Genomic DNA, 16677 nt, shown 5'->3' with positions numbered 1-16677 from the left:
CGCCTTCTCGAGCCAATGACCACGGCGGCCTTGACAAACCAATAGGGACTAGGTCAGGAGCCCATACTCCCTTATGGCGTCCCGCCAGGGGCGTTCGGTCCACCTATGCACGCAGAGACTCGAAGTCAGGACGTAGCACCTGCTTTGATACCAAATGTTAAGCACCTAGCCAATACTACCCAAAAGACCAGCCTGTTAGGAGCAGAAGGCATAGGTACTTAACCCCAGGACCATAACATTGAACTAGTGGAATTTTGCCAAACTTGGATAACAAAACATTCGTGTTCATTTGTTATGTGTGAATAAATTTTCTTTAATTACATTTGCTATTGCTTTAAATTCTTTCCAAACGTAAAATATAAAATTTTCATTTTGTTGTGATCTACTTTCCTTTTATCGCTTTTTATGTTTATGAGTTGAAGGGAAAGTGAAAAATCAAGTTTTGATTTAAGAAAAAAGCATAGATCTAAAATGGAAATGCACAATGCACAAATGTAGAGATAGATATTTCCAAAAAGTGTCTGAAATATTTAGGGATTGTAAACTCTTTTAAGTTTTAATATATCAGGTTTTGCAATCGTCGAGAAAAGAGGGAGGCGGGGATTTTTAACTGAGTATTGATTCCACATCCAAAATTCATTCCTTACAAAACTATAACCAGTTACGCATGATAAATCACGTTACAATCAACTATAATCATTTGGTCAGCTTTTTGTAAATTGGCAAAATAATGGCTTGTTTGACTTCTGTAAATAGTCCACCACATGTTCACTTGAGAATTTAATATTAGTCTATTTAAAAGGTTTGGATCCATAGGTCATTTGCATCTTTAATATGTTTCAAGCGTGCATATCTATTTTTTAAAATATGTCTAGAAAAATCTCTTTCTTATAAAATTCCGAGCTATAAGGGTTGGACTAGTGGAATTTTCCCAACCTTGGAAAACAAAAGTTTTGTGTTCATTTGTTGTGTATTAATAAATTTTCTTTACTTACATTTTTTATTGCTTTAAATTTTTTCAGACATAAACTCTAAAATTTTCATTTTGTTGTGATCTATTTGCCTTTTATCTCTTTTTTTGTTTACGAGACGAAGGGAAAGTGAAAACTCAAGTTTTGATTTAAGAAAAAAGTATGCATCAAAAATGGAAATTCACAGTTCACAAATGTAGAGAGAAATAATTCGAAAAAGTTTCTGTAATTTTTAGTGATTGTAAACTCTTTTTAGTTTTTATATAACACGTTTTGCAATCGTCGAGAAAAGAGGGGGGCGGGGGATTTTTAACTGAGTGATGACTCCCAATCAATAAGTCATTACTTACAAAAATAAAGCCCATTATGCATGATAAATCACATTAAAATCATCTATGATCATTAGGTCAGCTTTTTGTAAATGGGCAAAATAATGACTTGTTTGACTCGGGTAAATATCCCACTGCACGTTCACTTGAGAATTTTTATGTTATTCTCGTTAAAACGTTTTGGATCCATAGGTGATTTGCATCTTGAACATGTTTCAAGCATCTCCATTTTCTAAAACATGTCAAGAAAAATCACTTACTAATAAAATTCTAAGCTATTAGGGTTGAACTAGTGCAATTTTGCCAAAGTTGCATAACAATACTTTTGTGTTCATTTGTTGTGTGAATAAATTTTCTTTACTTACATTTGTTATTGCTTTAAATTATTTCCATACATAAACTCTAAAATTTTCATTTTGTTGTGGTCTATTTTCCTTTTATCTCTTTTTTTGTTTACTTGGTAAAGGGTAAGTGAAAATTCAAGTTTTGACTTAAGAAAAAGTATACATCTAAAAAGGAAATGCACTATGCACAAATGTAGAGAGAGATAATTTCAAAAAGTGTTTGTAATTTTTAGGGATTATAAACTCTTTTTAGTTTTTATATATCAGGTTTTGCAATCGTGGGGAAAACGGGGAGGCAGGGGATTTTTAACTGATTGTTGACTCCCAATCCATAAATCATTCCTTAAAAAAATATAGCCCATGACGCATGATAATTCACTGTACAATCACCTATGATTGTTAGGTCAGCTTTTTATAAATGGGAAAAATAATGGCTTGTATGACTCGGGTAAATATCCCACCGCACGTTCACTTGAGAATTTATTGTTATCCTATTTAAAAGGTTTGGATCCATAGGTCATTTGCATTTTGTACATGTTTCAAGCATGCATATCTATTTTTTAAAACATGCGTAGAAAAATCTCTTTCTTATAAAATTTCAAGCTATTAGGGTTGAACTAGTGGAATTTCCCAAACTTGGATAACAAAACTTTTGTGTTCATTTGTGGTGTCAAAATAAATTTTCATCACTTACATTTATTGCTTTAAATTCTTTCTATACATAAACTCTAAAATTTTCATTTTTTTGTGATCTATTTGCCTTTTATCTCTTTTTATGTTTACAAGATGAAGGGAAAGTGAAAACTCAATTTTTGATTTAAGAAAGAAGGATACATCTAAAATGGAAATACACAATGCTCAAAAGAAGAGAGATATTTCCAAAAAATGTCTGTAATTTTTAGGGATTGTAAACTCTTTTTAGTTTTTATATTTCAGGTTTTGCAATCGACGGGAAAAGGGGGTGCGGGGGTTTTTTAATTGAGTGTTGACTCCACAACCATATGTCATTCATTAAAAAAATATAACCCGTTACGCATGATAAATCACTTTAAAATCAATTATAATCGTTTGGTCAGCTTGTTGTAAATGTGCAAAATAATGGCTTGTTTGACTCGGGTAAATAGCCCACCGCACGTTCACTTGAGAATTTAATATTAGTCTATTTAAAAGGTTTGGATCCATAGGTCATTTGCTTCTTTAACATGTTTCAAGCATGCATATCCAATTTTTAAAACATGTCTAGAAAAATCTCTTTCATATAAAATTACGAGCTTTATGGGTTGAACTAATGGAATTTTCCCAAACTTGGATAACAAAACTTTTGTGTTCATTTGTCGTGTGTGAATAAATTTTCTTTACTTACATTTGTTATTGCTTTAAATTCTTGCCATACATAAACTCTAAAATTTTAATTTTGTTGTGATCTATTTGCCTTTTATCTCTTTTTTTTTTTTTTTTACGAGATGAAGGGAAAGTGAAAACTCAAGTTTTGATTTAAAAAAAAATTATATATCTTAAATGCAAATGCACAATGCACAAATTTTGAGACAGATAATTCCGAAAAGTCTTTGTAATTTTTAGGAATTGTAAACTCTTTTTAGTTTTTATATATTAGGTTTTGCAATCGTTGGGAAAAGGGGGAGGCAGTGATTTTTAACTGAGTGTTGACTCCCAATCCATAAGTCGTTCCTTAGAAAAATATAGCCCATTACGCATGGTAAATCACTTTACAATCATCTATGATTGTTAGGTCAGATTTTTGTAAATGGGCAAAATAATGACTTGTTTGACTCGGGTAAATATCCCCCCACACATTTACTTGAAAATTTAATGTTATTCTATTTAAAAGGTTAGGATCCATAGGTCATTTACATCTTGAACATGTTTCATGGAAGCATATCCATTTTTTAAAACATGGGTAGAAAAATTTCTTTCTTATAAAATTCCAAGCTATTAGGGTTGAACTAGTGGAATTTCCCAAACTTGGATAACAAAACTTTTGTGTTCATTTGTGGTGTGAAAATAAAGTTTCTCTACTTACATATGTTATTGCTTTAAATTCTTTCCATACATAAACTCTAAATTTTTCATTGTGTTGTGATCTATTTCCCTTAAATCTTTATTTATGTGTACGAGATGAAGGGAAAGTGAAAACTCAAGTTTTGATTTAAGAAAAAGATATACATATAAAATGGAAAAACACAATGCACAAATGTAGAGAGAAAAAATTCCTAAAAGTGTCTGTAATTTTTTGGGATTGTAAAATCTTTTTAGTTTTTATATATCAGGTTTTGCAATCGTCAGGAAAAGGGGGACGCGGAGGATTTTTAACTGATTGTTGACTCCCAATCCATAAGTCATTCCTTACAAATATATAGCCCATTACGCCTGATAAATCACTTTTCAATCATCTACGATTGTTAGGTCAGGTTTTTTTAAATGGGCAAAATAATGGCTGGTTCGACTCGGTTAAATATCCCACCGCACGTTCACTTGAGAATTTAATGTTTTTCTCTTTAAAAGGTTTGGATCCATAGGTCATTTGCGTCTTGAACATGTTTCTTGCATGCATATCCATTTTTTAAAACATGTCTTGAAAAATCACTTTCTAATAAAATTCCAAGCTATATGGGTTGAATGTTAAGCACCTAGCAAATTCTACCCAAAAGATCGGCCTGTTAGGAGCAGAAGGCATAGGTACTTAACTCTAGGACCATAACAGTACACCTCACCTTCCTGAGCCGATGACCACAGTGGCGTTAACACAGCTACAAGGACCAGGTCAGGAGCCCATACTCCCTTACGGCGCCCTGCCAGAGGCGTGCAGTCCACCTTTGCATGCGAAGACTCGAAGTCAGGACATAGCACCTGCTCTGATACCAAATGTTAAGCACCTAGCCAATACTACCCAAAAGACCGGCTTGTTAGGAGCGGAAAGCATAGGTACTTAACCCCAGGACAATAACATTGAACTAGGGGAATTTTACTAAACTTGGATAACAAAACTTTGGTGTTCTTTTGTTATGTGTGAATAAATTTTCTTCACTTACATTTGTTATTGCTTTAAATTCTTTCCAAACAAAAAATATAAAATTTTCATTTTGTTGTGATCTATTTACCTTTTATCTCTTTTTAAGTTTACGAGTTGAAGGGAAAGTGAAAGCTCAAGTTTCGATTTAAGAAAAAACATAGATCTAAAATGGAAATGCACAATGCACAAATGTAAACTCTTTTAAGTTTTAATATATCAGGTTTTGTAATCGTGGGGAAAAGAGGGAGGCAGGAGATTTTTAACTGAGTGTTGACTCCACATCCATAAGTCATTCCTTACAAAAATATAACCCGTTACACATGATAAATATTTTTACAATCAACTATAATCATTTGGTTAGCTTTTTGTAAATTGGCAAAATAATGGCTTGTTTGACTCGGGTAAATAGCCTACCGCACACTGATAGATGCCATATTCTAACATGAGAACTAGGTTAATTATAATAGAATAACCCTTATAATTGTGTTATAGGTGGTTATTTATCGGTTTCAAATGAAACGTGCATTTATTGAATTTGGCATTAATCAATGTCTATATTGCATATTTATCTCTCCGGAATTATATTTCATTGCTTTTAGGGTTTATTTCTTCCAGAAATGCTTTTTATGGATTCAATTATGGATTTCAGGAGAATTTTGGTGCGAAGGAGATATTTACCAAAATGCCATTAGTGAAAGGGAGGTGATTTTTTAGGGCAAGTCGTATTGAAAAAGGGAGACCGTCGACCGAAACATGGGAGGCCATCGACCAAAAGAAGGGAGATCCGAGAGGATTTCCAGCCGTCGTTCACCGTGCCACCGTCGTCCACTGCCGTTCGGCAATCAAGAACAGATCTGAGGAGAGCTCGAGAGAGTCTCCGTTGTCGCGAGTTCGACACTGCCAGTTTCTGCTCGCCAGGCTGAGAGGTGACCCGAGAGGGCTCCTCCGGCGCCGATTCCGCATTCCGACCATCCTCCGACGTCGATTACCCAGTTTCGACCATTTCCAGAGCTATTCCGACTCTGACCAAGACAGAGCCGGTTAGAGGACTTCAGCTCCATTCCATTCTTCACTGGTTGTCACCTCTGTCCGTGGGTTTCTATCCTTCTTCGCCGGCGTCATCTCTACCTCTGGCCACTCGCTCTTGCTACCCGAAACCATCAATTTCGGGAAATTGCAGCACCCGTGAGAACGAGTCTGTTGCCCGAGCGAGAGGAAGGAGAAGGGGAGTAATCCGTCATTTTGGAATTTAATTTTCCTATAGTTTCTACTTAGGTTTTGAATGTTTATTAAATTTGATTTGAGAATTAATGTTTATCAAATATTTGTTTTCCAAATATTTAATTAAATTAGATAGTTAGGGTAGGATTGTAATCTAGGTTGGATTTTGTTATTTTAATCTGATTTCTGTCTTTCACTCTATGCGCCCGAGAGGGGATAGACGCAAGGATTGAGAAATCGGATTCGTGGTTACGTGGCGCTCAAGAGAGGTACGAATCACAGTAAAATCCATAGTTGATAATTTTAGCATCATTATAATAAGAAATTGATTCTCTGCATTCTATTGTAATCCAATCTCTGTCATTAACTCTAGGCATCCGAGAGGGGCTAGACGCAAGGATTGAGAATCCGAATTCATGGTTACATGGGGCTCAAGAGAGGCACGTATCATGGTAAAATCAAGAGTTGACGTTTCCTGTTGTGCAAGTAGTTAATCATATTATTGCTTGACAATTTAGGATATAATTAGTGTTTAGTTCAGATTAATTCATCATATTTGGTTAGGCTAGTTGACTGAAGAATACACAAAATTCAGTCCTTCCTGTGGATATGACCCTCGCTTCCTGCTAGATTAAATGAACGATTCGTACGCTTGCGATGTATAAAAGCCGATGTAATTAAATTTCACATCAAGTTTTTTGGCGCCGTTGCCAGCGAGGCATGTATTAAGTGTATTTCTTTGTTCTCCATGGTCTTAGGTTAGATTTATTTTTATTTTATTTTATTTTATTTTTTCTTTCATAATTTTTTCTTGGTGATTTGGTATGGAGTTATTTTTATTTCTTCTAGTTAGTTTGTATTTTTAGTAGTGAGTTTGTTAGCTTAATTTGATTGTTAGTTTTGTTTCTTTGTGTTTTTAGGCACGGGCGCCGCTCCCTAGGTGAACCATTAGCTCCCTTTGTTGAAGATATTTGTAGGAAAACACCCGAAGTCAAGTTAGGAGCTACCATGGCCAATCAGGGTGAACCATTACAGTTACCTGCAGTAGGTGACCGTAGAGCCCTGAGGGATTATTCTATCCCATCCCACTTCACATTACCTTCTTGCATTATATTGCCACCGACTACTGCCGCCAGTTATGAGTTGAAACCAGGTGTGATCCAACTCCTCCCTACATTCTATGGGTTGGAGAAGGAGGGCCCTTATTACCACATCAAGGAATTCTTAGATATCTTTGCGACTTTCAAATTCTAGAATTTCTTAGATGACTCTATCCGGTTAAGACTTTTTCCATTTTCACTTAAGGATAAGGCCAAGTCTTGGCTTAATTCCTTGGAGGTGGGCAGCATTACTTCATGGGACACATTAGTCACAATTTTTTTGTCCAAGTATTTTCCCATTCAGAGAACTACAGCTCTCAAGAGAGAAATCTCCAACTTTATGCAGCAAGAGGGTGAACACTTTTATGAGGCTTGGGAGAAATGGAAGGATTTGATCCATAGGTGTCCGCATCATGGGTTTGAGATATGGCATTTAGTGCAATACTTTATCAAGGTCTTACACCCCAGGTTAGATCCATGGTAGATGCAACGAGTGGTGGGAGTTTGATGGGTAAGAGTGCTAGTGAGGCGTGGGACTTCTTTGAAACGTCGAGTGATTAATCTTAGCAATGGGGTTCGTCATGTAATGTTGATAGGAGATCCCACGAAGCCAAAAGAGGGGGTCTCTACGAGGTTAGTGAAACATCCATGCTCATGGCCAAGATTGAGGGGTTGACTAGAAAAATTGATACCCTTATGGTGTCCAAGAGTTCACCTGCTCCTAACCCATCTACTGTCTGTGCCATACGCTCTGGTTCATCTCATCCCACACAAATGTGTCCATCTAGTTCATCCTACCCGGAGCTCATTGAGGACTTGAATGCAGTCCAGAATTTTCATAGCCCAAACCGGAATGATCCTTTTTCGGAAACATATAATCCGGGTTGGGCTAGGCACCCAAATTTCTCATGGTCCAAGGGCCCACAAGTTGGGGGTCCTCCAGGGTTTACTCAACCCCAAGCTCCATGCCCACACTTCACTCAACAGCCATTGATTCCACAAAAACCTTCACTTGAGGATACACTTCAAGTATTCATACAAAATACACAGTCCTCCATTGCTAAACTTGAAATGCAAGTGAGTCAGATGGCCAGCCACATGAGTGAAGAGGCACAAAATAGACTCCCAAGTCAAACCATTCCTAACCCCAAAAGCACACATGAGAGTGGGTTGAGTTCCAAACCCCACCATGAGCAAGCCAAAGCCATAACCACCCTTAGGAGTGGTTGTGAGTTGAAAAATGGGGTAGGGACCACTAAGTCTAAGGAGTCAAAGGATGACAATGGGGACACATCATTGAGTGAAGAACCTCTAAGTTCTCCACCAACAATCAGGCAGATCCCTAACCAAGTCCCACCAGCTCCTTATCCGCAGAGGTTATCGGGCCCACCTAGGAAAGGAGATAGCATGCATGAAACATTGGAACTGTTTAGTAAGGTTCACATTAACATTCCACTTCTTGATGCTATTAGGCAAGTCCCTGCCTATGCCCGATTTTTGAAAGACCTTTGTACACAGAAGAGAAAACAACATGTTCACAAAAGGGTCTTTCTTACTGAGAATGTAAGTTCAATTCTAAAGCACAACACTCCTCCTAAAGTTAAAGATCATGGATGCCCCACAATTTCATGTGTCATTGGTGAACATACCATCCAGAGAGCTCTTCTTGACTTAGGGGCAAGTGTGAATTTGCTTCCTTTCTTTGTGTTCCAACAATTAGGTTTGGGGGAATTGAAGCCTACTCCCATCACACTTCAACTAGCTGACCATTCTGTGAAGATACCATGAGGAATAGTTGAAGATGTTTTGATAAAAGTGGACAAATTTCTGTTCCCGGTTGATTTCATTGTTCTTGATACAGAACCAGTAGTCAATGTGACCAACCAAATTCCTGTCATCCTAGGACGTCCCTTCTTAGCCACATCTAATGCTATCATTCATTGTAAAAGTGGTGAGTTGGAGTTATCTTTTGGAAATTTTAGGTCTCGTTGAATGTGTTTAATGCCGGGCACCATCCACTTGAGTCTGATGATCTCAGTCCTGCATTTAAGATAGAGACTATTATGCTTGATGATGATTCCACTCTTGAATATTTTGAGTCTTACATAAAATCTTTAGACATGGACTATTTTGATGAGGAAACATATTTCTGAGAGGTTGACTCTTTACTCAGTTCTGTACCTCTGTTGGAGGAAGCTTATGAGGTTGTCACAACTGATAATCCACAGGATCTTCATCTTGACTTGGACAAACCTCTTGAACTTCCAAGCTAGATCTTAAGCCACTTCCTCCCTCGTTGAAGTATGCATTCTTGGGGCCCATGAACTCATTGCCAGTCATTATTGCCTCTGATTTGAGTACTGAGCAGGAGGAACAATTGACTAAAATTTTACAAGCACCCAGAGAGGCATTAGGGTGGACTCTTGATGCCTTAAAAGGGATTAGCCCCTCCATATGCATGCATCGTATTCATTTGGAGGAGGGGACTAAAGCCTCACATGAGATGCAATGTAGGTTAAATCCCCATATGATGGAGGTTGTGAGAGAAGAAGTCATCAACTTGTTTGTGACAGGAATCATTTACCCTATTTCTGATAGCACCTGGGTGAGTCCAATTCAAGTTGTCCCTAAGAAAGGGGGGATAACGATAATGAAAAATGAGAGTGGTGAATTGATTCCCACAAGAACTACCACCAAGTGGCGTGTCTGCATTGACTATAAAAAACTTAATTCCACCACTTGGAAGGATCACTTCCCACTACCTTTCATTGATCAGGTGCCAGAACGATTGGCCAGCCACAATTTTTATTGCTTCTTAGATGGATACTCCGGCTACAATCAAATTCCCATTGCTCCAGAAAACCAGGAAAAGACCACATTCACGTGTCCGTTTGGCACCTATGCTTACAGACGCATGCCTTTTGGTTTATGCAATGCGCCCGCCACTTTCCAACGGTGCATGATGAGTATCTTTTCTGACATGATTGGTGATTTTTTAGAGGTCTTTATGGATAACTTTTCTGTGTTTGGCTCTAGTTTTGATACATGTCTGCACAATCTTTCACTCGTATTGTCCCGTTGTATTAAGTCCAATTTAGTCTTGAATTGGGAGAAATGCCACTTCATGGTAAAAGAAGGAATTATTTTAGGACATGTAATGTCTGAGAGGGGTGTAGAAATAGACAAAGCCAAGGTTGACCTAATTGCCAATCTACCACCACCTACTTTTGTGAAGGGGGTGCGTTCTTTCCTTGGTAATGGTGGGTTCTATAGGCGCTTCATTAAGGACTTTAGCAAAATTTCTCATCCTTTGACGAATTTGCTTGCTCAAGATGTTGTTTTTGCCTTTGATGATACCTGTATTCATGCTTTTGAGACACTGAAGAAATGTTTGTCCACCGCACCCATTATCCAACCCCCTACTTGGTCTTTGCCTTTTGAGTTTTTGTGTGATGCCTGTGATTATGCATTGGGGGCTGTTTTGGGGCAAAAGATGGATAAAATTCCCTGTGTCATTTAGTATGCTAGCCGCACTCTTCATGATGCTCAATTGAATTACACTACCATTGAGAAGAAGTTGCTAGCTATTGTGTTTGCCTTGAAAAAATTCAGATCATATCTATTAGGGTCAAAGGTTATAGTGTTCACTGATCATTTTGCTTTGAAGTACTTATTATCCATCAAGGACACTAAACCTTGCTTGATTAGATGGATCTTGCAATTGCAAGAATTTGACCTTGAGATTCGAGATGAGAAGGGTTGTCAAAATGTTGTTGTTGATCATCTATCTAGGATCTGTGTAGCATCTTAGGAAGGATTCCTTCCTTTAAATGATTCCTTCCCTGATGAACAACTTCTCCAAGTATCCCAGTTGCCTTGGTTTGCTGACATAGTCAACTATCTTGTAACTCATAGGATTCCTGATTATTGGAGTAAACAAGATCGGTTGAAATTCTTTTCCCAAGTCAAACATTTTTTTTGGGATGACCCTTATTTGTTCAAGGTGTGTTCTGACCAAGTCATTAGGCATTGTGTACCTGAGCACGACTTTGCTAACATTCTTGAATTTTGTCATTCCCACACATGTGGTGGACATTTTGGTGCTAGAAAGACCGCAGCTAAAGTCTTGCAATGTGATTTCTATTGGCCTTCATTATTTAGAGATGCCCATGAGTTTTGTCGTGTATGTGATAGATGCCAACAGACTGGTTGTTTGTCTAGGAAGAACATGATGCCTCTTAACCCCATTCTTATTGTTGAATTGTTTGATGTGTGGGGTATTGACTTCATGGGTCCTTTTCCTGTCTCATTCGGCTATCAATACATCCTTGTTGCTGTTGAATATGTCTCTAGATGGATTGAAGGTATTGCATGTAAGATAAATGATCACAAAGTGGTGGTAAAGTTTTTAAAAGAAAACATCTTTAATCGGTTTGGTACCCCGATAGCAATCATCAGTGATGGGGGATCTCATTTTTGTAACAGAGCATTTGAGTCCTTATTGAAGAAATAATCCATCACTCATCGGGTGTCCACTCCGTACCACCTGCAAACTTGTGGTCAAGTGGAAATCTCTAATAGGGAGATCAAACGGATTTTGGAGAAGTCAGTTCATTTTGATAGGAAAGATTGGTCCACTCGATTGGACGATGCTTTATGGGCCTATCGAACTGCTTATAAAACTCCTATTGGGATGTCTCCATTTCGCCTAGTGTTCGGCAAAGCATGTCATCTACCTGTTGAGCTTGAGCATAGAGCTTATTGGGCCATTAAGGCTTTGAATTTTGATTTGACTCAAGCGGGTGAGGAGAGGAAATTGCAATTGAATGAGTTGGAGGAGATACGTCATGATGCTTATGAGATTGCCAAACTGTATAAGGAGCGAACAAAGCTTTTACATGATAAATCTATTTTTCGCAAGTCTTTTACTATTGGGTAGAATGTTTTACTTTATAACTCACGATTGCATTTGTTTCCAGGGAAACTGAGATCCAGGTGGTCCGATCCATTTGAGGTTACACAAGTGTTTCCTCATGGCGCTATTGAGATCTGGAATCACGGAGACGGGTCGGTCTTCAAAGTTAATGGTCAGAGGCTCAAACCGTATCGTGAGAATGTCCCCACACCGGAGGAGGTGATGGTGATTTTCTTGGAGAAACCTGTCATTTCATCTTGACTGCGTCAGAGTCTTGCTTATGACTATAAACTTAGTACATTGTGGGCAATCCCCACGTTTTTATCCCTTTGTACATTACAGTTTTTATTTTTGGTTTATTCATTCTTATTTGGGATAACCTTTGGTGTACTCTGGTCTTGATTGATTGGAGGTCCCCCGGCGATGCCTGCCCCGTCATGGACACAAGGTACTCTCTTGCCGGCTGAGAGCATAAATGGTTTCGGTAGTCAATTACCAGACTTTTGGTCCCTAGTTTGAGAAGTCTGTACTCAAACAACCGTTTTGGGATTGACCAGTTCGATCTTGAAGTATTGAATGAAAACCTTATGGTGAGTAACTTAAGGACTTGTGTTCAGCGCGTGATTCCTGCTGCCTTCAATGGCCAGTCACACGGAGATTTCTTCAAAGTGTGATGTGGGATAGCGGTTTCATCTACGGATGATTACCTACGGGTACAACTGATACGAGTAAACCTTCTTCGAGGGAGACTATGTATCATTCCTAGGGGTCTTTATTGACTCTTTGGTATTATTATTGATGACCAAACACATAAGGTCCCACCTATCTCTTTTCCTTGCACTGTTTTGGCTTTGCTTTACTTCTTGTGTGCCAATGGAGCATGTGGTTTTCATGAGTTTAATTATTCTTTAGATGTTATTTCTTTTTGTAGTCGTTCTTGTGTTTTAACTTTTCCCCATTGAGGACAATGTTAGGTTTAGGTTTGGGGGGGGGGGGGGGGGGGGGTAGGGGGGAACGGCTATTTTATGTCTTAGCAATGATTTTCTTTTGATTTTTGTTTGTTGTTTTCAAATTACTCCTCTTTGTATGTGGTTAAATTTAGTAGAGTTAAAATAAGTTGCTCAAATGTGTTTCAAAATTTTTTGTAAAACTGTGTAGAATATGGCTATTAGAAATATGATATCATTTGTTGTGATCCATGGGAATTCAGTGAGATAACTTACTATTGCATTAGACTTGGAACTTAGTTACAAAAGAGAACATGTAAATCTAGTGTTGATCTATGTTAGTCTGAATAGTCTTGTATGCCTGTTTGAACTCATTCCTTTTTATATCTCAGTGAAATTCCTTGTTGTAATGTATGAATGCAAATGGAAATGCTCTTGGTTGCAAAAGACAGATAACTTCAGAAACAGCCTGGGCTAACCTGAGGCATGCACCGGAATAGTCGGTTACTTAAAAATAAGTGCATGTGCAGTGAAGACGAATACAAAATGGTGGTAATATCAAAAGTATTCAGTGAAACAAAAATTATGCTGGTAATAGAAAAATGCGCTGGTAATAGCGTAAAATGGTTTTAAATCTGGAAGCAATGAGTTTACTTAACTTTGATGATGAATTGTAATTTGAAAGAAGTTGCAGGTCAAGATTGAAATTGGTATACTTCTGTTGTGAGATTGTCAAACAACAGGCTTACTCTAGTATTTTCTCGTAATTGTGATGTGACTAGGATTTTATTGTTATTTGTTGCCTCTTTGTTCTGCTGAAGTAATTGCTTTTGGTTCAAGTGGAGTAACAATGAGTGTATTTGGATTGATAATGTGTTATATTTTACACAGGTTTTCAAATTGAGCAGGGTTTCAAATGATTTTTCAGATATTTTACGATACTAAGTGTTAGTCATATGCTAATGAGGAGTAAATTTTCTTCACTTTTCTTTATATATTATTGATTTAGATAAATTTTGTGGGTAAATTCCATGCAAACCCTCATGAGACATAACTCATCCACTACTGTAAAGTAGGGGTTTAACGGCTTGTTGCATGTGCTAAATGCAATCGTGTTCCCTACGAAAGTGGCATTTTGTTTTCCAAGGCTTAATTTAGGTTCTATTGTTGTTTTTCTAGGGACTAGCAAAGATTTAGGTTTGGGGTGTGATAGATGCCATATTCTGACATGAGAAATAGGTTAATTATAATAGAATAACCCTTATAATTGTGTTATAGGTGGTTATTTATCGGTTTTCAAATGAAACATGCATTTATTGAATTTGGCATTAATCATTGTCTATATTGCATATTTATCTCTCCTGAATTATATTTCATTGCTTTTAGGGTTTATTTCTTTCTGAAATGCTTTTTATGGATTCAATTATGGAATTTCAGGAGAATTTTGGTGGAGAAGGAGATATTTACCAAAATGCCATTAGTGAAAGGGAGGTGATTTTTTAGGGCAAATTGTATTGAAAAGGGGAGACCGTCGACCGAAAGAAGGCAGATCTGAGAGGTTTTCTAGCCGTCGTTCGCCGTGCCACTGTCGTCCACTGCCGTTCAGCAACCGAGAACAGACCCGAGGAGAGCTCGAGAGAGTCTCCATCACGGTGAGTTCGACACTGCCATTTTCTGCTCGCCTGGCCGAGAGGTGACCTGAGAGTGCTCCTCCGGCGCCGATTCCGCATTTTGACGATCTTCCGGCGTCGATTACCCATTTCTGACCATTTCCAAAGCTATTCCGACTCCGACCGAGACTTGAGAGAGCTGGTTAGAAGACTTCAGCTCCGTTCCGTTCTTCGCCGGTCGTCACCTCTATCTGTGGGTTTCTATCCTTCTTCGTCGGCGTCGTCTCCACCTCCGGCCACTCGCTCTTGCTACCCAAAGCCATCAATTTCGGGAAATTGCAGCACCCATGAGAACGAGTCTGCTGCCCGAGTGAGAGGAAGGAGAAGGGGAGTAATCCATCATTTTTGGAATTTAATTTTCCTATAGTTTGAACTTAGGTTTTGAATGTTTATTAAATTTGATTTGAGAATTAATGTTTATCGAATATTTGTTTTCCGGATATTTGATTAAATTAGATAGTTATGGTAGGATTGTAATATAGGTTGGATTTTGGTATTTTAATCCGATTTCTGTCTTTCACTCTATGCGCCCGAGAGGGGATAGACGCAAGAATTGAGAAATTGGATTCGTGGTTACGTGGCACTCGAGAGGTACGAATCACGGTAAAATCCAAAGTTGATAATTTTAGCATCATCACAATAGGAAATTGATTCTCTGCATTCTATTGTAATCCGATCTCTGTCATTAACTCTAGGCGCCCGAGAGGGGCTAGACGCAAGGATTGAGAATCTGGATTTGTGGTTACGTGGTGCTCGAGAGAGGCATGTATCACGATAATATCCAGAGTTGACGTTTCCTGTAGTGCAAGTAGTTAATCAGATTGTTGCTTGATAATTTAGGATATAATTAGTGTTTAGTTCAGATTAATTCATCATATTTGGTTAGGCTAGTTGACTGAAGAATAAACAAAATTCAGTCCTCCCTGTGGATATGACCCTCGCTTCCTGCAAGATTACATGAACGATTCGTACGCTTGCGAGATATAAAATCCAATGTAATTAAATTTCACATCACATGTTCACTTGAGAATTTAATATTAGTCTATTTTAAAGGTTTGGATCCATAGGTCATTTGCACCTTTAACATGTTTCAGGCATGCATATCCATTTTTTAAAACATGTCTAGAAAAATCTCTTTCTTATAAAATTCCGAGCAATAAGGGTTGGACTAGTGGAATTTTCCCAACCTTGGAAAACAAAACTTTTGTGTTAATTTGCTGTGTGTGAATAAATTTTCTTCTCTTACATTTGTTATTGCTTTAAATTCATTCGTACATAAACTCCAAAAATTTATTTTTTTTGTGATATCTTTGCCTTTTATCTCTTTTTTTGTTTACAAGATGAAGGAAAGTGAAAACTCAAGTTTTGATTTAAGAAAAAAGTATACATCAAAAATGGAAATTCACTATGCACAAATGTAGAGAGAGATAATTCAAAAAAGTGTCTGTAATTTTTAGAGACTGTAAACTCTTTTTAGCTTTTATATATCAGGTTTTGTAATCGTCGGGAAAATGGGGAGGCAGAGGAATTTTAACTGAGTGTTGACTCCCAATCCATCAGTCATTCCTTACAAAAATATAGCCCATTACGCATGATAAATCACATTTCAATCATCAATGATCATTAGGTCAGCTTTTAGTAAATGGGCAAAATAATGGCTTGTTTGACTCAGGTAAATATCCCACTGCACGTTCACTTGAGAATTTATTGTTATTCTCTTTAAAAGGTTTGGATCCATAGATCATTTGCAACTTGAACATGTTTCAAGCATGCATCTCCATTTTTTAAAACATGTCTAGAAAAATCACTTACTAATAAAATTCCAAGATATTAGGGTTGAACTAGTGAAATTTTGCCAAACTTGCATAAAAAAGCTTTTACGTTCATTTTTTGTGTGTGAATAAATTTTATTTACTTAAATTTTTTATTGCTTTAAAATCTATTCATTTTGATGTGATCTATTTGACTTTTATCTCTTTTTTTGTTTACGAGATGAAGGGAAAGTGAAAACTCAAGTTTTGATTTAAGAAAAAAGTATGCATCTCAAATGGAAATGCACAATGCACAAATTTAGACAAAGATAATTCCAAAAAATATCAATAATTTTTAGAGATTTTGAACTCTTTTGGTTTTTATATATCAAGTTTTG

General features: G+C 37.4%; 1 non-coding gene across 1 annotated transcript; it reads right to left on the bottom strand.

The window, feature by feature from the left end:
* Positions 1-7309: 7309 nt before the first annotated feature.
* On the bottom strand, positions 7310-7416 carry LOC137939608 (small nucleolar RNA R71). Its single transcript, XR_011109987.1, has one exon. It is a non-coding gene; the product is annotated as a small nucleolar RNA R71 (small nucleolar RNA).
* Positions 7417-16677: the final 9261 nt, after the last annotated feature.

The sequence above is a fragment of the Aristolochia californica genome, unplaced genomic scaffold (assembly GCF_029961685.1).
Source record: "Aristolochia californica isolate CCGP_79_NKW_82.1479 unplaced genomic scaffold, dmAriCali1.0.hap1 SCAF_8, whole genome shotgun sequence".
NCBI classification, from domain to species: Eukaryota; Viridiplantae; Streptophyta; class Magnoliopsida; order Piperales; family Aristolochiaceae; genus Aristolochia; species Aristolochia californica.
Note: the sequence above shows the minus strand (reverse complement) of the source record. Positions and strands in the feature narration are given on the sequence as shown.